Here is a 27099-nt window from a genome sequence, read left to right as displayed (position 1 = left end):
CAAGATGTCTCACTGGATCACTGGCTCTTAATTACATGATTCACTGGTTCACTGACTCTCTATTAGATGTTTCAGTGGTTCACTGACTCCCTAGTTGATGACTCGGTGGTTCACTGGCTCTCTATTAGATGGCTCAATCATTCATGGGCCCTCATCTTCACCAGCTGTTGTGTTCACTGACTTTCATTCACTGCACTGACTCAGCTTTATCTCTCTTATTAAATGCTCACCCATGCTTTGGCTCTTACACTCACTGGCTCATGCATTCACTACATGATAGCTAACTCATTCACTTGCTGCCTCCTTGAATTCTAACTCATTCCCTTGCTGTTACTCATCAATTCCATGGCTCACTCTGTCATGGTTGTTGCTCTCTCTGTAACATCTCTTATTCACAGTACTGGACCTCTTTGATTGCTGATTTATTCACTGGCTTTCTCTTTGCAGTCTTATCATATGCAGGGAACTTAATAACCATATAATGGTGCTAGCCAACAGTTACCAGCTCATGCTACTTACTTTCAAGCTCCTTAAATAAAACAATAAGATTTAATAAACTAGGAGGAAAACTGAACCAAAAGACTTAGAATAATATTCACATCACAACTGCAAGCCACTCAGAGAGAGCATACCACCATCAATGCCACATATTGCTGAAAACACCGTCCAGATCCAAAATATGTTCCGGATCAAATTCAAAATAAAACCCATTTTCTGGGGCATTATCCATCATCATCCATTATCATCACCAGTTTTTATCAACATGCACTCAACATTTAGAGCTGAATGTTTCCATGCACCTAACATTATGCCGAATCTCAGTTCGATAATATATTTTGGATCACATCCAAAATGGAGTACTTCTTTCCTGAAACATTATGTATCTGTTTTAAAAACAGGGTTTCTTTCCTGTTCACTCACAAAATTTTATTGAAATCTGTTCATTACTCTTTGAGTTATTCTGCTTTCAGAAAACTTAACTTCCTTGGAAGAGGTAACCCTCAGTTTAGATTCAATGTTTTGATAACAAAGAACTCAAAGTCCATTTCTTTTGACTCAAAGCAATGGGCATCTTTACCTGGATGACCGAGAAACCCGTGTGAACTTCTAAGTATAGAGTGCTATTCAGCAACTTAAAGTTGTAATAAAAACAAACAAACATTGCCACCAAGCACACATCAGCATCCAGTACTCCACGTTATTATAAGTATAGGTGGTGTAAGTCACTTTTTCTCACCAAGCATTTCCTTCCCAATACGTTTCATGCAATTGCAGTGACTGTGTGCATGTCTGAGTGTACGACTGTGTGTGAATGAGACAGCACAACTCCAATCTGAATTACAATTCCTTCAGAGTGAACAACACCAACAACACTGAGGAAACTGATAAACAAGGGTTTCCCCAACGGTGTTTGTGCACAGAGCGAAAAGTGCGTTCAGGAAGGATGTGTGTGTGTATATGTGTGTTTTTTAACCATTGTGGCCAAATGCATGTTCCATTGTGCATCTGATCTGATTTGGATTTTGCAGTGTGCTGACACATATGTCATTAAGCGAACACAAACCCTCGACCCAACCCCTATTGGAGTAACTGTAGCACATACAATCTTCTTTGGCATCCGTTTTTCATCGTTGTTGCTGCTGCTCTGATACATGGGCAGGGGTGGTTGCCAAGTGGTTAAGTACACTTGTGTAAGATTTATGGTTCAAGGCCACTCCTCCCCATTCTCCATGCAATGTGGAGTTGCATCAGGAAGGGTATTCACCTTCAAACTTGTGCCAAATCAATATTCATATTGATCTCGGTTCTGCTGTGGCGACCCATAGTGAAAACAAGGGAGGAGCCAAAGAGACTTACTGTTGTTGCTGATGAAAAGCCGGATGTGTAAGGACAATGGGGCTGGATTGGCTTGTTGGATGAAGAAAATGTAAGAAGCTGTGTACAAATACTACCAATCCCCCACCCCACTCCCTGTCTGGTGAGCAGTGTCTTGTTTCAGTTGCTCTAAATGAGAACTGAGCATGAGTGGCCACATGCATGAGGTTCCAGAAAAAAATAAAGGCTGCACACAGTCTTTTCTCCAGAGTGGACCCCGTTTTTTTTTGTCCATTCCATTTCATTTGCCACTGGGACATCTTGGCACCTCCATCCCTCCAAACTGTCCTCCTCACTCTTTGCCAGTCTTTCTGTGCCGACAATCAGCCTCAAAGCAATTAGCTGTAGAAACTACACCAGCCCATCTGACATCCTCTCCGACTCCACTGGTCTCAATGGATTAAGATGGGGAGGTGGGGGAGGGAGGTCGCCTATGAGTGACAGTTTGCACAGCATATGGCAAGAACATGTATCTGTGTTGGACTCACCCATGTCAGCCATCCATCCTCGTAGAGGATATAGATAGCGGAAAAGAGTGCCCAAAACCACTTTGAAGTGGCAAAAAAAAAAAACCAGACTGGATGGATAGGCACACTTAAGGTGACATTTCACAACAGAAAAGAAAGCTGATGTGCCTCCAGACTTTTACTGCACTGTTCAGGACACACTACCAAACTAAAGGCACCTTGACACCTGCACGGATTTGATCCGCAATCTTGTGTGTCAATGAGTAATCTCATCATAAACCTCTGTAAACTGTGTGTGAACTGTGCCAGTGCACAAAGAAAATTTTGAAATATCCAAAATTTCTGGCACACATTAATATTGTAATGAAATGACATGCACATCTGAGTCTGTATTGGCGTGCAGGGTCAAGCAGATGAATAGCACAAAAAATGAAGTAAAGATCCGCACAGCTGGTTAGCTCCCAAGTGGGACAAAGCAGGATACATTGGCACGGCGATTTGTACGGTAGTGCAAGAATCAAATTCATGCAAGTGTCAAGGTGCCTTAAGGTTCTATCCTCACTTTCTGCTCCATCTTTCTTGACCACTGCTTCCTCTTTTAACCTCCTTACATGCAGTACATGGTATTTTTTCTCTCATCTCCATTTCAAACTCCTGAGGTGTTCTTCTAGCATGGGGAATTGATGTTCAGTATAAACCTACTCCACTGATGGCTTCAGTTCTTCTAGTCATTTCCCCCATGGAAGGAACCACCCTGAACTTCAATCAGATTTTGACTACAGATGCAGGTGACAAAAGGTGGCAGCAGACGTAAACTAACAAAAGCTGTTCAAGCAGCTTTAGTCTGGAAAAGGGTCTGTACATTTGCTTCTTTCAACAGTTTACATTTGGGTGGGACACAAGCAGCACAAGATACATGGAGATAAGGTCTACAGTGTCTCATCATTGTGACCAATTTTCATTGCTGTTTTTGTCTCATGTCAATAGATGGAAGGAATTATGTAAATAAAGTTCAAGGCAGACTGAGAACAAGGACACTGCTGCAAACTAGATATTCATGAGGCCAGCAGAACATATGTCATGACTCATGACTTTATACTAGGTAGTAGTACCACTGGGCATGAAGACAATAAGACCTACAGCAAGTGACACCCGAGTGACCTTACCAGACAACTTCTGGAATTCACTAAATTGTGTGCCACATGTGGTTCATATAAGGTCAAAAATCAAATCTCTTGATGTCGCTCAAAATAGCTTTTTTGGGGGCAATTTCACCGTGAACTTTTATTGACATTCCAGATTTAATATATGTAAACAAAAGCACCTTGGAGAAGAGCTTTCACAAAAAGACAAGACAATGTGACATTGGCTCAATTTTGACCTTTGGCAATTTTGGCCTTTCAGGGCAATTCTGGAACCCGCATCCATGCGTGTTTCAGGTTTGGTGCAAATTGAATTGAACTTTCTTAACATAAACCCTTTCAGGGCAGTTTTGGAGTTGACCTTCAAATTATTACAGTTCTAATAAGGAATAGTTACAACATCTTGTTGTGCTTAGTTATCATGTTACAGAGTAACATACATCACGTGCCATCGAATCCAATGGACATTGAGCTTGTTTGACCATTACTTTGGAGACCAAACATTCAGCACAGTCTAAACTACTTAATTTAAGAATCCTATTTGCTCAACAAATAATTTGCATCACTCTTTTAAATCCATTTTGGAGCAACTTTAATGTTCAACTCAGATTTGTAGAGCTTATTATCTATTATATTCTATTGAAAAATGTGATGAGAATCAGATTCAGAATCGCCTTTATTGTCATTGTAATTTGCATTACAATGAGATTTGAGATATTAAAGGGTTACATTTTGACCCCTGTACTAACTGAAACTGACCGTCACAATTTTTTGCTGTTATTATCCCATAACTCAATTCAATCAGATAGTCCAAACTATATATTTTTGGAATCCCTATCATCAGACAAATACTGCATTATCTGTCTCAATATGATTTGATCATGCTAAAATTTTTACCCCTACCTGGTCACAGCTACCATTCTGGAACGATAACCATACTTTTGTCAAGTCCCGAAATATAGATGTCCAGAACGCCATACCAACCTATCTGATCCATGGACTAAAAAGCCCAAAGCTAGAACAGAAATAAAATAAAAGCACAATTTGGCAAAGGATCTGCAGCTTGGACCTTTATATGCTCCCTGCTGAGGATTTATTCTCCTTTTCATATTTGCCTTCCTCCTTTTCTCGCTGTCATTATCTCTTTCTCCCATGTTTCCCCCGAGTAAGTCAAGTGGAATAATCACCTGTTATGCTCCCCGACGAAGGACCAAAGCTGGTGTGAAGCCAATGTGATGCATAAGCCACCGGAGTGTGAAATCTATCAAACAATCTTACGCACTCACCGAGAGTGCTCCTCTTGACACAGTTTGCCATGCCATTTATTGAACCTCGGAACGCGCATCTCACCAGTAGCAAAGCACACATTAGAACACCTGTGCACGCACATACATGGCTGCTTATTTGCCACGTCAATAATTAAAGAAAACATGCAGAAAAACATAATTACACTTTGAATTTACAGTTCAATATGTGTTGATCATGTTTGCAGCCAGCACTGGGATTCAGAACATGAATGTGTGTTTGTATTTCTTACAATATCAACTTTATTAATTAATAATCATCATGTCCAAATGTATGTGTTGACTTTCAGGTGTCACCATTTATATACACAGTCCATCCATTATTTACAACCCACACGTAACTCAACAAAAAGTTGTTAATACAAATCCTTTAGAAAGGTCAGAGGAGGGATGCATGAATATTTCAAAGGCACAAAATACATTGTGCACTTAACTGACATCAATCATGACGTTTGTCTTATGAGCCTTAGGCTTGGCGTGGCTGACCTGCTTGCCTGTCGCACCTGCAATGAATCATCTACTCCAATGCAGTTTAAAAGAGCTGCTCATTCATTCACCCCTCGCTAGTTCATTGATGCACCTCTTGTGCCAGCCACACCCAGCCTCGTCACCTGCTCTGCCCACACCTGTGCTAAACTTTGAACTCTTTGGACTTGGATTCTTCTCGTTTGCTAAAAGAAGTTCTGATAGTATAGTACATCTGTTTGGAGCACGTAGTTTTCAAAAACTAAGTGACTGAATAAGGAGACACGAGGGAAGCCACCAAGACACTCTGAAACATATACGCTTCTGTGGATGTGAGTGGACAAAACTGCAAAGTGCATCTTTGTCTCTTTTCCACCATCACTCAGAGCCTCATGATGAAATGACATAGACAAAGGTTTTTTATAAAAGAAAATGATCAAATGTAGGCTGGAGCCCACCATTGGTCACCTGGCAAACTGCAGCTAAAACTTCCAGTCTTCTGTCTCCCACAGCCTTTGAGAATGAGAGATGTCTGAGAAGGCCTGACAGGTTCATCACTTTGTCAGTCAGACGTGTCTGGTGAGTTGATATCCCTACAGGACAATGAGGCTACAGGTCTTTAGGGTCCTGATGCTTCCTGTTTTGTTTTGTTGGCGCTGTTACGGACAGATGCCAGCCAGAGGTGCTCCACCTCATCATCCTGTCTTTATAACCAGTTTTTACTATGTTTTTTTCTCTACTTTTCTTATATTTTAAAAGTTTTTAATAATTACTGGCCAGTGAAAACATGCTGCATCACTTGTTATTTATCATTTTCCTGGTATTTGAAGTACATTGTGTAAAATGTAAACAACAACAGAACACAATGATTTGCAAAGCCTGTGTGTTACAGGCAACCATTTCAAAATGAGCAAATATTTGCACAAAAACAAAAAAGTCTATCAGTTTGAACATTAAATATCTTGTGTTTGTGGTGTATTCAACTGAATATAGACTGAAGAGGATTTGCAAATAATTCTGTTCTGGTTTTATTTACATTTCACACAATGTCCCAACTTCACTGGAATTGGGGCTATATGTTGACTCTATCCAGCTTGAGGGTTATGATTTTTTGCTAGAAATAGGGTGAATACACGGGGTGGAGGTTTGGCACTCTACGTTAGATCTAGCCATCACTGTGAAATTGCTCAAAATATGTCATTATATTTGGACAACATTATGGAATATGTTACTGTGGAAATTATATGTGAAAAATCAAAAAAGCATAATTATAAGTTGCATCTATGGAGTTCCTGGATCAAATATAAATAGTTTTTGTGGAGAAATTGACTGAATTTTACAACTCAATTAAAAACAATATGCTTTTGTTTGTTTGTGGAGACTTTAACATAGATTTTCTAAATCATCATAGTCAAATACAAATATCTGAACTTTTAGACTATGTTTTGTATGGGATTGTATCCAGTGATAACACATGCAGCCCTGCCCCACTCAGCAAGGTGGAACATAACCTGGTCTATTTAGAACCACTCTACATTCTTGCAGTTCAGCGGCAACCTGTGGTCCCCAGAATGGTACAGAGGTCAATGTCTGCAGAATGTTGCAGATATATGTTGCAGATGTTTTACCACTCGGTGGTCTCCAGCATCATCTTCTATGCTGTAGAGTGCTGGGGCAGCAGGCTGAAAGCAGCTGACATGAACAGACTCAACAAGCTCATCAGGAGAGCTGGCCCTGTCCTCGGGGTTGATCTGGAGTCTGTGGTGGAGGTGTCACAGAGGAGGATGCTGAGGAAGCTGCTCAGCATCTTGGACAACACCTCCCACCCCATGCATACCACACTGACATCTGTCAGAGCACCTTCAGTTGTGGACTGAGACCACTGAGATGCACCACAGAATACCACAGGAGGTCTTTCGTACCTGTGGCAATCAGACTAGAAAATTCCTCCCACATCTGCAGGATGAATTCATAATGAACAGAGTTATTCAGTTACTCAAGGTTATGTGCAAACATCTTCTGCAATATTTGTTACAGTCATTTTGCATACATTTGTTGTACGTAATGTCAAAAACACAAAATGATTGATTGATATTTAATACTAACATTTTCTGTAATTGTGTATTTCAGTAACTATTGTTTAGTGTTTCCCCTTTCTGTACTCTGGCAAAATAATTTCCTTTGGGATAAATAAAGTTGAACTTTGTCTTTGTGAGATACGGACACTATCCTGTGACCTAAGGTGATGGCTGGATGTCTTTATTTTGTGGTTTCATCAGAGGATCGTTTAGTACTGTTGGAATGACTTTGTGTCCAACAAGCAGAGAAGAAGCAGCAGCAAGTCCGCTTCTTAACCCCTCTCAAAGCCATTAAATCAATTTCATTTATATAGCGCCAAATCACAACAAACAGTTGCCCCAAGGCGCTTCACATTGCAAGGCAAAGCCATACAATAATTACAGAAAAACCCCAACTGTCAAAACGACCCCCTGTGAGCAAGCACTTGGCGACAGTGGGAAGGATGGAAGGAAAATATCAATCGTGAGTCACTTTTGTGTGGATTAAAGTCATTAACTGGGACTCTTGTCTTGTTGCAGTCAAGAAACGAGGATCATCCTCCGTTCCATTAGCACAGCTACAAACACTGTGCGGCTCTCTGCCGAGAACGAGTCTGGACGGAATTAGTAACTTCAAAACAAATTTGCGCTTTAAATAAAATGACACCTCTTTCCAAACGCTGTAATACAGAGAAACTACAATCGACTAAAACGTTTTTTCCTCCCAAAGTGAGACATCCTGCATTCTTTATGAATTACATCTTGACGTGCAGCACAGCCAGCTGAGATTAGCTCAGATGTATGGAAAGACATTCATTCCAATAATTTGACAAAAACTACAGATTTTATTTCTATTTATGTCCAGAGATTAAGGATCCAGTGACCAATTTCATATTTATTTACTTTAAGACTCAAAGAAATGTTGACATAGAAAACCTGTAAAGCCTACTTTTAGTACACAGAAAATTCGCAAGAAGTATTGATAAGGGAATCAATAAGGAATCTGATTGATAAGCGGAATCGATAGATAAAGCTTATCAATACCCATCCCTACTGTAACCTCAGTGTCGAGGACCCAAGTGGATGGAGATGGCCAATGACATGCCCACCTAGCTGCTGTCGAGATTCAGAGCCAGGTATTTAACAAAATAGAACCCAAATGCAAGACAGCCAAAACACAGGAGGTGAGTTCAAAAAGTTGCCAAGTTTTAATAAACAGTCAATGAGCCCGATATACAAAAACAGGAGTGGGTAAGGCTGCAACAAAAATAGGTCTACATCCAAAAAGGGGTGTGACATCTAACACATGGCCGGTGAGCGAAAAGATCAGCAAAATAAACTCTTTATCCCATTAAGGGTGTAATATCAAAACTCAGCAGGAGAGTAAAAGGATTCCACAAAAATAGGCTTTATCCAAATAGGGGTGAGGTTACAAAAAACAGCAAGAGTGAGGAAAGTTATAACTAAAATACAAATAACCCTGAACACAGGGTGAGGAAAAACCCAGTCAAAACAGAAAGTACACACAAACGCCAAATATGCTTAGAGTCCCAGGAAATTACCTGAACATATCAACAAACAAATAAACTTAAAGAATTTCCTTGATCAATAATATAATACATACCACCATGACATGAGAAACGTCAGCAACAAACAATGGACCAGCCCGGACTAACTCAAAATGTGACCTTAAATAGCCAGCTGATCTAATGAGGCACACCTGTATTGATTACACAACAAGAACATGTACTGACAAAAGGAGAGTGCAGCAAAGAACAGACTTCCATGTGAAGAAAGAAATATAACACTTGACCCGCAAGTCATAACCTGAATACATCAGAGACAGGAACTGCAAAAATCAAATGAAACCTGAAGGACTGTTAACAAATAAAACAAAGAAATAACTTAGACTAAAAAGGGGAACAGACCTGAACAAACACCAAAAAATAATCCATCACAGATGGCTGCATGACAGCTGCCAGAGCCAGTCCTGACCAATTCGGTGCCTGAGGTAAACTTTTTAACTGCTGCCCACAGCATCACAGCCTAATAACTACTATAATTATATTTATAATTACTGTGTTTATACACTTGGAAAGAAATGCCATAGCTTGTCTCTGATGTTTTCTGTATTTTTATGAACTAAAACAAAGAACAGAAGAGTAACAACACAGTGTCACAGTAGAAATTACACATACAATTTCTCCACGCAACATGGAGTTGTGTCAGGAAGGGCATCCGATGTAAAATTTGTGCCAATTCAACAGGAAGGTCCACCTTGGATCTACTGTGGCAACCCCGAGTGAAAAAAAATGAGCAGCGGAAGGGCAGTGGTGGGCACAGTTCAGTCACTCCCATAACCAATAATTATTGAAGCTAATGTTTTGCTAGTGGATTAGCTTCTCAGATAACTTTTAAAACCATCAGCAGACCAACTATCTTCCGATAAACTTAGTTCCGATAACTTTCAGTCCACTAACTTTTTTTGCTGGTAAAGTGAGCAAAGTGTAACGGTCAAAAAGTGTTTGTAAATCCTAAAATCAAACATTTTAGTCCATCTGTTGTGTGTTTGTGGCTGCCGCATGCTGATGATTGTTCGGTCGATGCACGGAGCATTGTGGGTAGTGTAGTTCAGGTTCACTTTGGAAGTTACACTGGGTGTTATCGTCCGCTTGATGCAGAAACAAAACAGACTAATTTTAACATTATTTTATTTTATTTCTTTGTGGCTGACGGCATAATTTAATCGCCAAGACCAAGCTGTGTGACAGAGGGACTTTTCTTAGACACCGTTTTGGATAATCAGGACACTTTATGTGGATTATTTCTTCAGAATTTAATGAACCCCACAGAACTAACAGGTTAGAATTCATATTTACTACATGTGTTTTACTCTGCCAATCAATGCATTAATGGACGTATTTCTGTGTTTAAGCCGCAGAGTTCAAAGCGTATGAAAAAAGCAGCAGCTTTTAGTTCATAAATGACAGTGTATATAATATGGAGATAAACTGTGACTTCTAATACTGTGTTTTACTGCTTTTGAAAGATGATGACAGTGTTTGGGGTTTTATTTTTTATTCATTCATTTTTCATGCATGCTTTTTGTGTTTGTCATCCTTGAATTTACCCAGCAGCCCCTGCGGCGCTTAAAGTGAAACTGGTTTATCAGAAACCGACAGTGTAATCTGATGTGGCCGCATTTGAAGCAGTACTAAAAGTTATGAGTTATCTGTAATAAAGATAAAGTTTTTAGCAGTTTATCGGTTTAGAGTCATAAAAGATAACTTTTCAGTTATCAGATTAATGTTAGCAAACCTAACTTTTTGGTTAGCTGTGTCCACCACTGCCGAAGGAACATACTATATTTTGAACCTGTATTATTAAACTCAAATTTGACCATTTTTAAAGAATAAATATTGACATCAAATGTATATTTTTGGGCGAGAGAACCAAGCAACCATGCTGTTAGACTACGTGTCATTGTCTTTCATCATCAAATATCATGTCTTTTCACACATTATGTGCCAGAGGGCTTTGTTCTTTCTGGCATAATGGCATATAGCCCATAAAAATGATCGAGGCATATTCTGTGCCTCGAAGCTTCGTTTAAACATTGTAGTACATATGCCAGGTCTGTGTGGCACTGTAATGTCCCGAGAAAAACAACAGAAGTGGTGGAATAAAAAGTACTAACTGGACTCTCCAGCAGGCTCGGACTGATAATCTGTGATTTTGGGCATTTGCTGGTGGGCCGCTGCACGTTTAGACGTGCATGGGCCGGCCCTCCCATATTTATAGAGATTATGGAAATATACAGTGTTCTCGAACCTTGTGCTGCTGTCAACACGAAGAAAGTCCGTGATCGGTGAAGCTACAGCATTTACTTGGCGTAGCTGCAGAGCCACTTCCTGCATTTGTGTCAAAATAAAAGTTCTGTAGTGTTTGATACACGGCGCAGTCTTATTCTAGGTTTCAGTTTTGTTTCCGTTTGATCACACAACGGAGACTTACATTGAGCACAATGATTGACATGACCAACAGCCAATGACAATGGAGAAGCATACAGGGTGGCCAATCAGATTGCAGGAAGAGCAGGCGGCCGCTCCGCCCCTGTGAATGGATTGCGTCCTCGGCGCCTGGACTTCTCTCCGCTCTTCTACTGATACAAGGTTGGAATAGTTTCTTTTATCTTATTTAACTGTGCTTTACTTTTGTTAATCTTTAAATGCAACAGCTACGGACTTCAGCTCCTTAATTTGCTGCTGTGTGAATCCTAGCAGTGGTTACACATTCTCTCTCTCTCTCTCTCTCTCTCTCTCTCTCTCTCTCTCTCTCTCTCTCTCTCTCACACTTTGGAGACACAAAAACTTTTTTCCACTTGTGTGCATTTGCTTCCGTTTTGTCAGACCCGGCGCCAGAAAAAAAAATATTAAGGGGGCGATGAGTTTATCACAAAAAATAGTGCGCACTGCAGGAGACGTGCGCTCCTGGAAAGCTTGTGTATTTACGCTGCACCTTTGTAAGAGACTGACTAAGAGTGACGAGTGATGACAGTATTTTTTTAAATTATTATTTGAACGTATAGACCCTCGGTCAAGTGATCTCCTGCATACCACACAGCCGGTGTTCTGTCGAGATGAGGTGCGCCAACTTCCAATACTCTGAGCTGTGACGTACCTTTGCATTGTCCAATAGGAACGACGGGTCGGGCCAAAACACGGAAGACTCGTGGCAGAAACTACTGATCTCTACAAAATGGATTGGACCAATCCGATTGGTGCAGAAACCACTGATCTGTACAAAACATTAACGTGTGACAGGACTGCTCATTTAGAGAGCAGTTTTCTGAAGAAAAATCATTGGAAATGTTTTTTTGTTGATGTTACCTCAAAATTTCTGATTACTGTTAAAAAAAAGTTTAGAACACTTGTAAATAAAATAGCTAAATAAATCAATAAATGGTTCTTTAGAAACCTTTCATCTGTATTAAAACCACCTATTTCAGATGAGATAATTTCTTGTTTAACATAAGGAACCTCAGACATTTATTTTTAGACAAATAAAACATGGAAACTTGTATATTTTTTGAAGTCTGGTAGATTATTTATATCTTATTTCAACCAGAAAAACAAACAACTGAATAAATACAAGTGTTTATTATAAATGCAAAAGGAAATAATTTAAGAATGACTGCAGTGTGATTGTAAAGTAGGATTTCTGTGACATAAACCTCATGATGTTATATATATATATATATATATATATATATATATATATATATAGTCATTTAAACTTGTAATTTCGTCAAAATATGTAATTGCCTTTAATGTTATCAGAATGCCCCCTCATGGCGCCGGGTCCGCATTTTGTACTATGATCAAATCAAATCAAATCAATTTTATTTATATAGCGCCAAATCACAACAAACAGTTGTCCCAAGGTGCTTTATATTGTAAGGCAAAGCCATACAATAATTCTGGAAAAACCCCACGGTCAAAACGACCCCCTGTGAGCAAGCACTTGGCGACAGTGGGAAGGTGAAATGACAGTGAAAATGTGTGTTTAGGTGTGTGTTCATGGTGTTTAGGTGTACAGTATTTGTTCATTGGGGGTTCGGTATGGACGGGTGGGTGTGCGTGTTTAGGGGTGGATTCGTTGGGCCAATAGTGGGCTGGTCCAGAGGAAAAATGCCAGGGCCGAAATTTGTTCCCAGTCCGACCCTGTCTCCAGATCATCATGTTAGTCAGTCAGCTCCCCACAACTTCCCATATATGCTTCCTGTACATGCAGGACTTTTTAAATGGGTAATTTTCCTAAAAGCTCCCAAGAGATTTCCATGAAGGGATGAGGAAAGCAATTATTTAGATTTTAAAAGAGTCTAAAAATATCATTTTGATGGCCAAAATCAAAGAAATAAATCCTGACAAATAAGGTCATTTGTCCCCAGCTGTGGGTCCATGCTTGGAACCCAATAATTGTGTAGTAATGTCTGCAGCAGCTGTGCACACCAAGTAAAATAAAAATCAAAGCAGCAAAAGTAATTTGGGCCAATTTTTCAAATAAAATTGCAAGGGAAAAACAATTTGCATCATGCCAGTAGCAGGATTTCACTTCACAACAACACATAGGATTCTGGGAAACAATTTAGTTTTTAATTCTGTTTTTTGAGAATATTTTATGCTGATTCTTGTGATGAGCTTGTTAAATTTATAGATAAGTGACTGATGTCAGAACAAAAAAGCAACAGTTGGCACTATGAGTGGTGAGTGTAAATTGGACCTCAGACTTTCACTACCTGTTTAATTGTTGGGAAGATTTATGAAGAAAATCTATTGACACAGTTATTGTTGCCACTCAGTGTTGTTGCAGAAAGTGGCAATACATGTGAAGGTTTGTCTGTGATTTTAAGATTTTTTTTTTTTAAGTATTTCTGAATAACTTTGGACCTGGAATGTTGTGTTTGTTTGTTTTTTGTTTAGTTTTTGTATTGTTAACTGTTAAAAAAAAATGCTCTCATTTAAGGTACCCCTAGCACTTTGTCTATACCGCCTCAGGGACGGGCTGACTCTGCTAGCTGCAGGAAACACATGTTCAAGAAGTGGGGATGGACCAATTGTCTGTCGGGGTCACTGACATCCAGGACCCAAGGCAGTTCTGTGGTGGGGTAGATGCAGTAATGCATGTTCCTGGTGCATGCTCCCAGAGCTGACCTGACCTGACCTACACTGCAATTAAATCACTCCTGATCGAATATTCTTCCTTCTGCCTGCCTAGTCAAGACTGTTTCAGGACAGCTGAGAAACAAGTAGTTCAAAACAATCTTACTGCATTAAAGTTTAAAATTTTACTAATAACTATTACAGTGAAACTCAACCATCCAAACAAAATTATATTTCAAACCTGTTTAACAAAAGCCTTACATACTGTCTTCCAAACTGGACAATTTATGATTAAAATCATAACATTCATATTGGCACACAGCAAACAGGATGAATTCACATGCTTTTGTTTTCAGCATATTGGTTCATGCTGCACTGTCACTTTATAAAATGAGTCATAATCAGCAAAATCTTTTTTTACCTACATAACTCTTGCTGGGTATTGTTTTACATCCTCCAAGTCTTCCAAATTCAATCACACTACATGCAGAACTTCCTTTACTAGAAGCTAATTTTAAGCCTGAAACACCTTGTTTCAGGATATTGTAACTTATCACATTTTACAACAAAAACCTGCCCTATACTCAGAAACCAGCCCTCATGAGATGCAAGAAAAAATAGGGCTGATAAATCATACACTTTTCTTGTCCATTTCACTGCCCTGGAAACTGTGGCAATAAAATCAGGGCAATATAAATCTTACAACACAGCGATACAAAAAGAAACATTGAAAACACCAGGCTTTGTATCGCCCCGCTTTTCATCCAATCAGGAGCCTCCATTTCTCAGCCCACCAATGACACACCCTCATTTTGTGTTACCCTGGTGACAAGTGCAGGATCCTGACATAGCATCCAGATCAAGATGTCTGATCAAGGTGAGAGAGTTTTAGCCTCCCGAGCAGGGAGAATTCTACAACTTGAGTCTCAGACTGAAGTTGTGAGACATCATTGAAGAGGACAGTCATGACTTTATAGAGAAAGACATAAGAACATTCCATAATTTACATATTTACATGATTTACCTGTGTTATTCATTCTACGTGATTCATGTGTATGATTCTTCTTCTTTGTCTTTCGGCTGTTCCCGTTAGGGGTCGCCACAGCAGATCAATCGTTTCCATCTCACCCTGTCCTCTGTATCTTCCTCTGTCACACCAACCACCTTCATGTCCTCCCTCAGCACATCCATAAACCTCCTCGTTGGTCTCCCTCTTCTCCTCCTGCCTGGTGGCTCCATCCTCAGCATCCTTCTCCCTATATACCCTGGGTCCCTCCTCTGCACATGTCCAAACCATCTCAGTCTCACCTCTCTGACTTTGTCTCCAAACCGTCCCACCTGAGCTGACCTTCTGATATGTTCATTCCTAATCTTGTCCATTCTCGACGCTCCCAAAGAGAATCTCAACATCTTCAGCTCTGCCACCTCCAGCTCTGCCTCCTGTCGTTTTGTTAGTGCCGCCGTCTCTAAACCGTACAAAATAGCTGGTCTCACTACTGTCTTGTAAACTTTCCCCTTTACTCTTGCTGATATTCTTTGGTTACAAATCACTCCTTTCACCTTTCTCCACCCACTCCACCCTGCCTGCACTCTCTTCTTCACCTCTCAACCACACTCTCCATTACTTTGAACAGCTGACCCGAAGAAACACATCTACTTTCACCACTTCTACTCCTTGTAACTGCACTATTCCACTGGGCTTCCTCCCATTCACACACATGTACTCAGTCTTGCTCCTACTGACTTTCATTCCCCTGCTCTCCAGAGCGTATCTCCTCCTCTCCAGACTAAACTCAACTTGCTCTCTACTCTCACTACAGATCACAATGTCATCTGCATGATTATTGTTCTTTATTTTTGTTGTAATATGTGATAAATATCTTATTACATGTCTGTTTTTATATAACGGCTGAGTGGATTCTTGTTATTTGATTGGTGCTTTGTATCTCACATGACATGGATTAATATAAAACAAATAATGAATGTTTTTACATTCTTTCAATGGTACGAATATTTCATGAGATGAAAGCTGGAACATACCATTCAACTCGGCTTTGCCTTGTTGAATGGTATGTTCCAGCTTTCACCTCATTAAATAGTCATACCATTGAACTCATAAACATTCATTATTTGTATAATGTATCGCGCCCTGCATCCCTGCCCCTCGTATCTGTATTAGGGGCATGTATCGGGGCATGATACATAAACAGACATGTGATAAGGTATACATATGTCACAAAGGCCTCTATCTGGACTCCATATGTGGACCACACCCACTGACCTGGTCTGGGAAAAACCCAAAGAACTAAAAGAATTTTAAGAGTCTTAAATTTTGATTCTATCAAAAATAACAGCAAATCAGAAATAATTCAATACGATGATTTGAAAACAAGAGCAACCACTGCCTTCTTAATGGGACTATGAGTGAGGCATTGGGTGTTGGCAGCCTGGCATGTCTTTGCATCAAGGACACGTTCAGACTGGATGGTAATCCTCCAGTGAATTATATAGCAAGTGAAAATGATGTGGCGTGCAGCAAATGCCAGCACTAAATATTTACAAAAGCCTCATAACTGATCTGAAAGAGCCTTTTGAGAGTGACTTGGGAGGTAATACAATGGCAGAGGAGTGACCTTGCACGAGAGAGACAGAGTGTGATTATGTGCCCGTGAATGCCTCGGCTGTTGAAAAGAGGAGGAGGAGGTTAAGACAGAAGGAGGGAGAAAGAGCGAGACAGTCACCCTGCAGTTCGCCTCCAGAAACAGAGGGAGAGACAGAAAAGAAAAGCAAGAATACGGCTGCAGGAAGACAATAGGAATGGACGCACTGCTGCGTTTGGAGCTCTGTGGACACTTCAGCTCTTCTGTGCCGCTTCTTCTCCTAATGAAGGGCTGCTTGCAGGGATGAAACAGTCTCAATATGAATAAATAAATATAATGCAAGTCTCCTTCAAAGACAATCCAAGGCACATTAAGATTTGTACAAAAAACAATGTGTCTTTACATGGCAATAAATTAATTAAATAAAAATAAAAATATCACTGAATTCCTCCCTTTGTTCATTTCAGCCTTTCCACATTGGCGTCACAAAAAATTATGGTCAGGAGATCCGGCACAAATTAATGATAAAACTATAAGACAATAATGAAGAGCATATATATCCCATAATTCTCACAGGCCCAAATCTGTGTTACGTTAGTTTGTCCAATGAAAAACTAAAAAAACTACATGTAAAATAATCTGAGTAAGATTTTTTCTGAGCAAAACTATAACTCTAAATATGTGATTTTTACAGTAATTTCCGGACTATAAGCCGCAACTTTTTCCACACGCTTTGAACACTGCGATTTTTAGAATGATACGGCTAATTTATGGATTTTTACAGGGTTTTTCATAAGTCGACATATGTCAACTGATTTCCTGAAAGCTGCGTTCCTCATGCGGTGTAAATTCACACACAGTGTAAATATAAGGTCTTACCTGTTCGTTTTAGTGAAGAAAAGGTCCCTCTCTGGTACTTTGTGCCACAGTTGCACCATCAGATCAACGGCGCGGAGCCTTCTCCTCCCACGCTTCCAAACCAGTCCTTTGTCTTGGCGCAACAAGTCGAAAAACTCACAGCGCCTCATTAACGTCTCACGATGAAAGTTAGGAAAAGAAAAAGTTAAAATTACTCAGTTCTCCGTGTGAAGCAGAGACACTGTGCACGTGCGCTGGATGATGTGTGCGTCAATATTTACGTGTCATCTTCAGGGAAAAAAAGCATTTAATTATAAGTAAAAAAACTATTTAATTATAAGTAAAAAAATCTTTGTCTAAGATCTTTCTGTGTAAAAATGTTACAACGTGGAGACCCGCGGCTTATAGACAAGTGTGGCTTATTTATGTACAATTTCTTTTTTCTTTTTAAAATTGGTGGGTGCGGCTGATATTCAGGTGTGCTCTATAGTCCGGAAATTACGGTAAGCACTTGATAAATCCCTGTGCTCACAATGGAGGCAATGAGCTTATGCTAATGTTAGCCTGCTAGCATAAAATTATGCAACACTAATGAATTTTCTTGCTAACTTTAGCCCGGTTAGTGAGCATATGCAACACCCGTTAAGGTGCACTGACACCAGCATGCCTGCGACTCACGCAATAGCACAAACGTTGTCGTGTTGATCCCACCCGCTGTGTTCACAGCTGGACGCCGTTCTTTGTTCTCCCAGCTGCCATGTGCTCTGTGGTGGACGCTGCATATAAAAAGTAGTTATTTGGTGGCAGATTAGTCATTTTTTTTCTGCAAATTGGCCATTGAAAACGGCTCTAATCGCATCCGGAATCACACAGGAAGCTGCAGCCAGAGATGTTCGTGTGCCTGCGCACCTAACTGCCTACAGAAAGCATTTTGAGCAGTCTAAAAAAGTAATTATTTGTCATGTTTACATTATCATGGCTTGATAAAACAGTTGCATGTTGTTTCCTTCTTTGCACTGCTGTTAAAGTGCCAGGCATGTCCCCCTGCTTAAGCCAGTATGTGTCCAGGCCCGTCTGAAGTTTGCCAGAGAGCATATGGATGATCCAGAAGAGGATTTGGAGAATATCATGTGGTCAGATGAAACCAAAATAGAACATTTTGGCAAAAACTCAACTTGTTGTGTTTGGAGGGAGAAGAATGCTGAATTGAATTCCAAGAACACCATATCTACTGTGAAGCATGGGGGTGGAAACATCATGCTTTGGGGCTGTTTTTCTGCAAAGGGGACAGGATGACTGATCCGTGTTAAGGAAAGAATGAACATGGCCATGTATCATGAGATTTTAAGTCAAAACCTCCTTCCATCAGTGAGGGCATTGAAGATCTAATGTGGCTGGGTCTTCCAGCATGACAATGATCCCAAACACACCTCTCAGGCAACAAAAGAGTGGCTCCGTAAAAAGCATTTCAGGGTCTTGGAGTGGCCAAACCAGTCTCCAGACATCAACCCCATAGAAAATTTGTTGAGGGAGTTGAAAGTCCATGTTGCCCACCAACACCCCCAAAACATCACTGCTCTAGAGGAGATCTGCATGGAGGAATGGGCCAAAATACCAGCTACAATGTGTGCAAACCTGGTGAAGACTTACAGGAAACGTTTGACCTCTGTCATTGCCCACAAAGATTATGTTACAAAGTATTGAGTTGAATTTTTGTTATTGACCAAATACTTATTTTCCACCATAATTTACAAATCAATTCTTTAAAAATCCTACAATGTGATTTCCTGGATTTTTTTTTTCTCATTTTGTGTCTCACAGTTGAAGTGCACCTATGATGAAAATTACAGACCTCTCTCATCTTTCTAAGAAGGAGAACTTGCACAATCAGAGACTGACTAAATACTTTTTTACCCCAATGTATGTATTTTTCATTAAGTTAATACATTTATAAAAAATATTTAAGGATATTTATTTTACGGAACTTTGATTTTCAATCATGCTAGATGGATTGTCCTATTCCACCAAGAATCCAGGGATAAGCACTGACACCAGACACCCCAAGGACGATATAATTTAAATTTTCAATTTTTTTTCATTTACAATGGTCCCTCATTTATCGCGGGAGTTACGTTCTAAAAATAGCCCGCAATAAGCGAAATCCGCGAAGTATTCAGCACTATTTTTTGAAATTATTATCAATGTTTTAAGGCTGTAAAACCCCTCACTACACACTTTATACACTTTTCTCAAACAGGCATTAACATTTTCTCACGTTTCTCTCCTGTGTAAACATTCTCTTTTTTCTTCTGGGTGAAAAGATTATAAACAGACACACGCAGAACTCTCCCTTCACTCACTGCCTCCGGTGGTACGGATGCGGGACCCGCAAAGAATCCAAGTCCTCTCTCGGTGGCCACGGAGCTCTGTGGCTGCGGTCAACATCCGCATCAAAACAGCAAGCGTAGTCTCTGGACCTGTTGCCAGATTTGGCGCAGCTCCGCACAGCAGACAGGAAGGCGGTGTGAGTGGCCCGCTGCTGCGTTTACTGAGCCCGCAGACTCAGTAAGTGCATCGGAGGCAGTGACAGGAATCGCGGTGATGCCGACCGGTGCTGCGACCGGCCGCCTGATAAGGATGCAGAACACAATGCGCTGCTAAAACAAAAAAAAAAACCATGCAAAATTACACTTAAAAAAAAATCCACGAAACTGCGAGGCTGCGAAAGGTGAACCACGTTATAGCGAGGGACCACTGTATATAGCACCAAATTGCAACAAAGTTGCCTTAAGGTGCTTCACACAAGTAATGTCTAACCTTATAGGACTTCAACTACTTAGCTTCTACAGTACTGTATGGTAATCTGTTTGGAGTAGGGAATTATCAAAAACTGAGTGACTGCATAAAAACATGACAAATGATGGAAGAGACATCAAGGACCATTCTGAAGGCAAGTTGGGGTTCTGTGGTTATGATCAAAGAAGCTTTGCACTGTGAAACTTTTTTTCTGTTGCATCATCAATTCCAAAGCGTCATGGTGGAGTGGAACAGAGAAGAAAAGATTTAAAATGAAAGTCATCAGAGGGCTGATGCATGCCCTGTGTACTCAACACAATGACAAATGTACAAGTACTTATCTGTATTGGTGTTTTTGACTATGTATGATGTCATCATATGACTTCTGTGTGATTTCATTGTGAAGTCTTTCACACCAAATCAAAAATACATACTTTGCTGATAAACATATGCTTGAAGTTATTTTTCTAGGCTTCTTGGCTTTTGAAATGTGTTTTTCCGACCCTGTTTTCCATGATGTTGACCTTTGACTAAACTACCCCAAAATCCAATCACATCCAGATATTCATCTATGTAATATTCCCACCAGGTTTGAAATAAATCTGTCCAGCCATTTTGAGTTGTCTTGTTCAGAGACACGTACGTGAAAAACTGTCCTTATAACTCTGTCATTATAATTAGTTTGCTGGAAAGAACATGAGAAGCTTGAGCCTAGAATTGACCAGTTTTTGAGCAATGATCGTCCTTCTCCAACTGAATTTTCATTTTGAAAGAATCTGATGAATGCCAAATTATATGATACATCTCACATGAATAGTGGAGTTCAGAAATCGTCATCATTAACAAATGTCAGTTATGCAGGTATCCAACAAAATCTAAGGAACTCCTGTCACATAAGCTGAAATAAAATGGTGTTAAATGTTGTTTTGATTACCAATACACCTTCTTAGCTTTATTAACTACAGGCATCCTTACAAACCGCTAAATATGGCTCCATGGTCGCTCTTCATGCCTGGACCACAGCCAAGCATTTGAACCTGAATCACACATTTGAAGAAACAACACTTCCTGGCACATTAGTTAGTTTATTTTTGGGCCTCTCTGACAGCCATTTGGTGACTCTCAAGAGGATCAGACTCTGGAGAACACTGATATGATACGTTTTGGAGCGTGTCAGGTTTGCACACATTATAGGGAGTTGAGTAAAACATATTTCATTGCAATCTGTAGCTTGTATCAAGGGATTCTATGGAGCCAAACGACGCTAAGTGCATGCTGGTGTGTGTGTATTTGACTTGGGTTTCTTTTGGCATGCATACCTGTCATCGATACAGACAGGCACGCTTGTTCTTTTATGAGTGGACCTGGTAGAGGTCTCCTGGGATCTGATGTCAAAGTGACAGGAGAGCCGAGGCATTGCCTTTATCTCTCTCTAACCGCTACATGATATTCACCTTAATCTTTCAGACGTGGCTAAAACAGGCAAGAAAAATCAGGTTTGCTTTTTATAGTCGGTCACTGCAAAAAAGCTTCACAGATGTTTTCAAGGCAAACTCACACTGAACAAATAAAAGATCAGTAAGTCATCAGCATCACACAATCGGTTTGGTCAAAGTGCACAATATGTAAATAAATGAGAAGAGTCTTCTTGCTGCTTTTACTCGAGTGCCAGCTACTCAAGGCATATTCAACACCAAACATAAAAAACAGTCAAAGTTCAAAATTTAAAACTGCTCTAATCATTTTGAGACATACGAAGTCTGTTAGAAAAGTATCAGACCTTTTTTTTTTTTTTGCAAAAACCTGATGGATTTGAATCACGTGTGCTTGCATGAGCCAACCTTGAACCTTTGTGCGCATGCGTGAATTTTTTTCATGCCTGTCGATTGCGTCATTTGCTGGCAAGCAGCATTTGTGTGAGCATTTGTGCTCTCAGTGGTTTTTCATTGCAAGGAAAATGACGGAATGACTGGAGCAGCGCTACTGCATCAAATTTTGTCAGAAACTGGACGACAGCCAGGTGGAAAGCATTCGGAAGATTCAGACGGCTTTCGGTGACGATGCTTTAGGCATCACACAGATTAAGGAGCAGTACAACCGGTTTAAAGACGTCCGCACAACGGTGGAGAGCGAGCCACGCTCTGGTCGGCCATCAACATGCTGAAATGACCAGGTCATTTCCAAAGTGAACGCTGTGGTGATGCGAGACAGTCGTGTGACAATCCGAAGAGGTTGACATCAGCACTTTTTCTACACATTCCACTGTGACAGAAGATTTGGCCATGAAAAGAGTGGTGGTGAAATTCGTACCGAAGCTGCTGACGGTGGAGCAAAAGCACCTTCGTGTTGAAGTCTCACAGGACATGCTGGACTCAGAAAAATGATGCCCACCTCTTCCACAATTTCTCGGATAGTCACACGACTGAAAAGCCACCGAAAGCCGTCTGAATCTTCCGAATGGTTTCCACTGGCTGTCGCACAGTTTCTGGCAAAATTTGATGCAGTAGCGCTGCTCCAGTCGTTCCATCATTGTCCTTGCAATAAAAATCCGCTGAGAGCACAACACATGACCTCACACAAATGCTGCTTACCAGCAACTGACGCAATCAATAGGCATGAAAAAATTCACGCATGTGCACGAAGGTTCAAGGTTGACTCATGCAGGCACATGTGATTCAAATCCATCAGGTTTTTGCAAACAAAAAACAAAAAAGGTCGGATACTTTTCTAACAGACCTTGTATATCACATAATTTGTCTGATCGTACAGATTCCAAAAAGGTATAGTTTGGACTATCTATGGTGGAATGTTGAATGTGAGTTATGTGGTTTAAACAGCAAAAATGGCCAATTTTAGTTTGTACAGGGGTCAAAGTTGAAGTTGCTCCAATTTTTGTAAAACATGATGCAAGTTACTGGTTGCAAATCAAATTCTTTGTACTTGACTTTTACACACACACACACACACACACACACACACACACACACACACACACACACACACACACACACACACACACACACACACACACACACACACATATATATACATACATATATATACACACATATATATACACATACATATACATATATATATATACATTGTGTGTGTCACGGCATCTTTGTGGCCAATCTTCACTGACAAACAGATTCTTAGAAATCAGTAAATGGACCTGTGAGGACCAGGCCAATGGGCAGGTGTGACCTTGGTCCAAGTGACTCAAGTTTGGAAAATTTGACCTTGCTGGGCAATTATGGAACCCGTCCATATGTACAAGTATGTGCAGCCTTCTCTTAGTTTATTAGCTCAGTGATTTTGGTTTGGACTTTTGCCTGACTAAATAAATAATTTGAAGACGGCGACATTTACCTTGGGGTAATTTTAGATCAAACTTTAGTATTATATGGCATTTTATATAAGAAATACTTAATACTTAAATGTTCAAAAGCCGGAGTTACCTTCAGCTGAAAACATCATGCTTTAAGGATTCTTTTATTCTTGCCACTATCATAAAAGTGCAGCTTCTGTTTGTATTGTCTTTGTGTACTTTATGCACTGCTGATCAAGGTAATTTCTTTTCAGATAATAAAATTGTACTCACTGAAATTGAGAGAATAGCTGAACAAAATATATAATTTATGTTGCAAATGTTCTGCCGCGCAGAGTTGCTTTCTGAAAAGAATGTAAAATGCAACAACCTGAGTTGTCGGCGCACAAATTTGCCTCATGCTTGAGTGAGTCCTTCTGTATTGTTTCTGTATTGACTTTAAGTGCACATTGTGTTTTCTCTTTTGCCTCTGGGCTCTCTGGGCTGTAAAGACTGCAGAGCTGAACTACCTCGAGCACTGCACATTTCAATAAGTGCTGCAGGCAATTGAACAAACAAGCTTTAAAATTCCTTTTTTTAGAAGCATTACATTTTTTGGACTGTGCCTTTTTGTTGAGGCCAAATGCACAACAATTAGTATTTTATGTGATGACAGCTCCCACGCTGCCTCTCCTAATAGCAGTAATCTGGGTGAATACTGACAATTTCATTCATACAAGTTTTTTTTATTCCTCCTTCAAAAAAGAGGCAACTTGCTTTGTTAAGTAAGTCTTTTCAAACATTTGAATCCAACTACATAAAAGACTAAACTGGTAAGCAGATGACAATTTAATCATCCCTGTGGCAAAACTAAGTGATTTTCTTCCTGTCTGATGATGAAATTATACAGTGCAGTCAGTACTTCTGGAACCTGTGTTTTGTGTTTTTTTTTTTCTTTTCTGCAAGAAAGTTGGGAGTGTTTTTTTAACGCTGACTGAACTGCAAAGGTCATTGGATTTGTTATTTCAAAGCAAAGAGCAGAACTGGCTTTAAATGTGGCCGGATGTATTCCAGACAGGTTCTGCTCATAAAAAACCTCTAATCCCATCTTGGACTTCAGCACTCAAGAGACAAAGAAGAAGCACTTGAGGTGAGTGGACATCAGAATCACAAAAAAGGTCAAAAGGAGAAATTTGATTTCACGTTTATCTTTGATGATGCACTTGAACTCCTCTGGATAATAGTCTGAGAGATTGGCGATTGCCCTGATCCAAGCTTTCTTTGACTTCCTGGACTTGGCAATCCAAAGTTTATCTGTATGTGGTGAAAGTGTTGAACTTGTAGAGACATTCACTTGTTTCAACAGTCATTCATATCTCTGGTTCCTCTGCCACTGAGATTGAGAGACACTTTGGAAGAGCTTATGGGGTCATGGACAGAGATGACTGACAATTCCGCTGTCTTTGCAGGAGAATGAAGGTCCAAATCTTTAGGGTTCACCATGGCGGTGGTACTTTGATGCTAACCAGTGTTCTAAGATGACAGCTAGATGTCTTGGTGTTACATTTCTGTGGAGGATCCTTGGATCTCACTGGAATGACTTTGTTTCAAATGATGGTTACTTAGGTAGACAAGGTGAAGAGTGTCACCTGCAAATTGAGATTTTCTAGATGTTTGCTAGATATGAGACCAGAGTAGTCGCATAGAAACCACTTTTAATTTTGGCAGTCATTTCTAGATGGATGTGTCTGAAAAAAATGATTGCACTTTTAAAAGCAGAGAACTAGCTTTTCTACATTGGCTACTAGTGTCAGTGGATTTGTCCTGTTAATACACAGAGCTGGATGTGCCCTTGGAAAAGATAGTTGGGCCCAGTACTTTTCTTTTGTCCTACCATTTTGACATATCCCTTCATTTTTCACATTCCATCCAGGGGAAGACTTAGACTCATCTACTTCACCTTATGGAATCTGGAGACGCACACCAGCACCAGTGTGTCTCAGAATAGACACTGGACTTACTTCTGCCTTGACAAATTTTTGGATGTAGACATCTTGTTCAAATTTCATGTTTGCCTTTGTCTTGCTCAATCCAAAAATTCCACTATTTTATACCAGACTATGCTCAAACACATCACACAATTTCATGAAAATAAGATATTTTAAAAAGTAATAAAAACCTCAGACAACACAGCAGTTTTTAACTTCAGAAATATTACTGTATTTACGTAAAGGATTCCTTTGTATATATTTTGGACATTTGTTAACAAATGTTTGTTGTCTTGTACTTATTTAAAATTATCTTCTGCAGACAGAGAGTTAAGTCCTATAAGGTTCCCAGGGACCATTGGGCTTGCTTACCCTGGAAACAGTAGTGTGAGGCAAGTGAGAGTGACACAACTCACTCTTGATCGGATGCCATCACAACCAAAGTGATATCCAGTTACAGCTGGGGTGACTGGGAGAACGTGGATGAAGTTTCACGTACAAGAACACAGACAGGAAGGCGGAAGCAAATGCACCAAGAATCAAACCCTGATCTCTAATTTGGTAGTCCAACCCCTATGTCACAGAGATACATGACCTGTGTCAATGTTAGTGATCCACTGACAAATAACTGCACATGAAATATAAACATATCAGTAAGACTTACCAATCAGCAAATTTAAGAGTAGTGCAACAGTATGCATTTCTTTTCCACAGCAGTAAGCACACCAAGAGTAGTATACCACCTAGTTATGAGGAATTACTCCAATCCACAATCTTAAATCCTGCTTGCCATTTCCAAAAACTGAACTACTGATTAAAAATTCACTTATTTATTTTTATTGTAAACCACATTGATTTTTTTTTCTGAGGAATGAACTGTTCTCACCAAGTTAGTTCCTCTGATAGAAGCATTCTTGCTGCTTACACAAATAAAGTATTACAGTGGAGCAGAAAACATACATTTCACAACAAAATCATGCAAATGCTGGTAAGCACTAAATTTGAAATGATTCCCAAGGTAGTACTTACCAAATATGGTCAATTGGCCACTTGAAAATCCAAGATAGTGGCCATTTTCCCAGATGGCCACTGAAATGACGTATTGAAAATTCCTATTTGCATTGAAATGCTTCAATTACAATGGATCTGTTTTACACCAACAGTGAAATGCAAGATGGTGTCTTATTTCAAGATGTCCACCAAATTAGTTTCCCTCCCTCCCAAAAATGCCATTATATATTTGATTTGTGTGACCTTAGTGTCAAATTGTAGGTTTTAAAGCATTCTGGATTACATTTTTCTTGTTCCACCAACAACGTGACACTTTTGGTGGCATAAATTGACGTTTGATCATGTTGACTGCGGATGTAAAAGTAACAGTATATTCAACACTAAACACCTTTTAATAGGCCTACATGCAGCAGTGTCAAGAGATGAACACTTTTAAAACATGTGCTGGGAGGAACCCATTTAATTTAATTTAACCAGGTATTCCCATTGAGATAGAAATCTCTTTTGCAAGGGAGACTTGGACAATTTTAAAGTTTCCAATTCTCCTAACCTGCATGTCTTTAA

General features: G+C 39.9%; 1 protein-coding gene and 1 long non-coding RNA gene across 2 annotated transcripts in view; one reads left to right on the top strand and one right to left on the bottom strand.

The window, feature by feature from the left end:
• LOC117517414 (receptor tyrosine-protein kinase erbB-4-like) overlaps positions 1-27099 on the bottom strand; it is an 886935-nt gene that overhangs the window by 651683 nt on the left and 208153 nt on the right. The gene's annotated exons all lie outside the window — the stretch shown is intronic.
• LOC117517426 lies at positions 4901-13067 on the top strand. Its single transcript, XR_004562727.1, has 3 exons — positions 4901-5066; positions 6084-6091; positions 13057-13067. It is a non-coding gene; the product is annotated as an uncharacterized LOC117517426 (long non-coding RNA).

This window comes from Thalassophryne amazonica, chromosome 1, assembly GCF_902500255.1.
Source record: "Thalassophryne amazonica chromosome 1, fThaAma1.1, whole genome shotgun sequence".
Classification (NCBI taxonomy): Eukaryota; Metazoa; Chordata; class Actinopteri; order Batrachoidiformes; family Batrachoididae; genus Thalassophryne; species Thalassophryne amazonica.
Note: the sequence above shows the minus strand (reverse complement) of the source record. Positions and strands in the feature narration are given on the sequence as shown.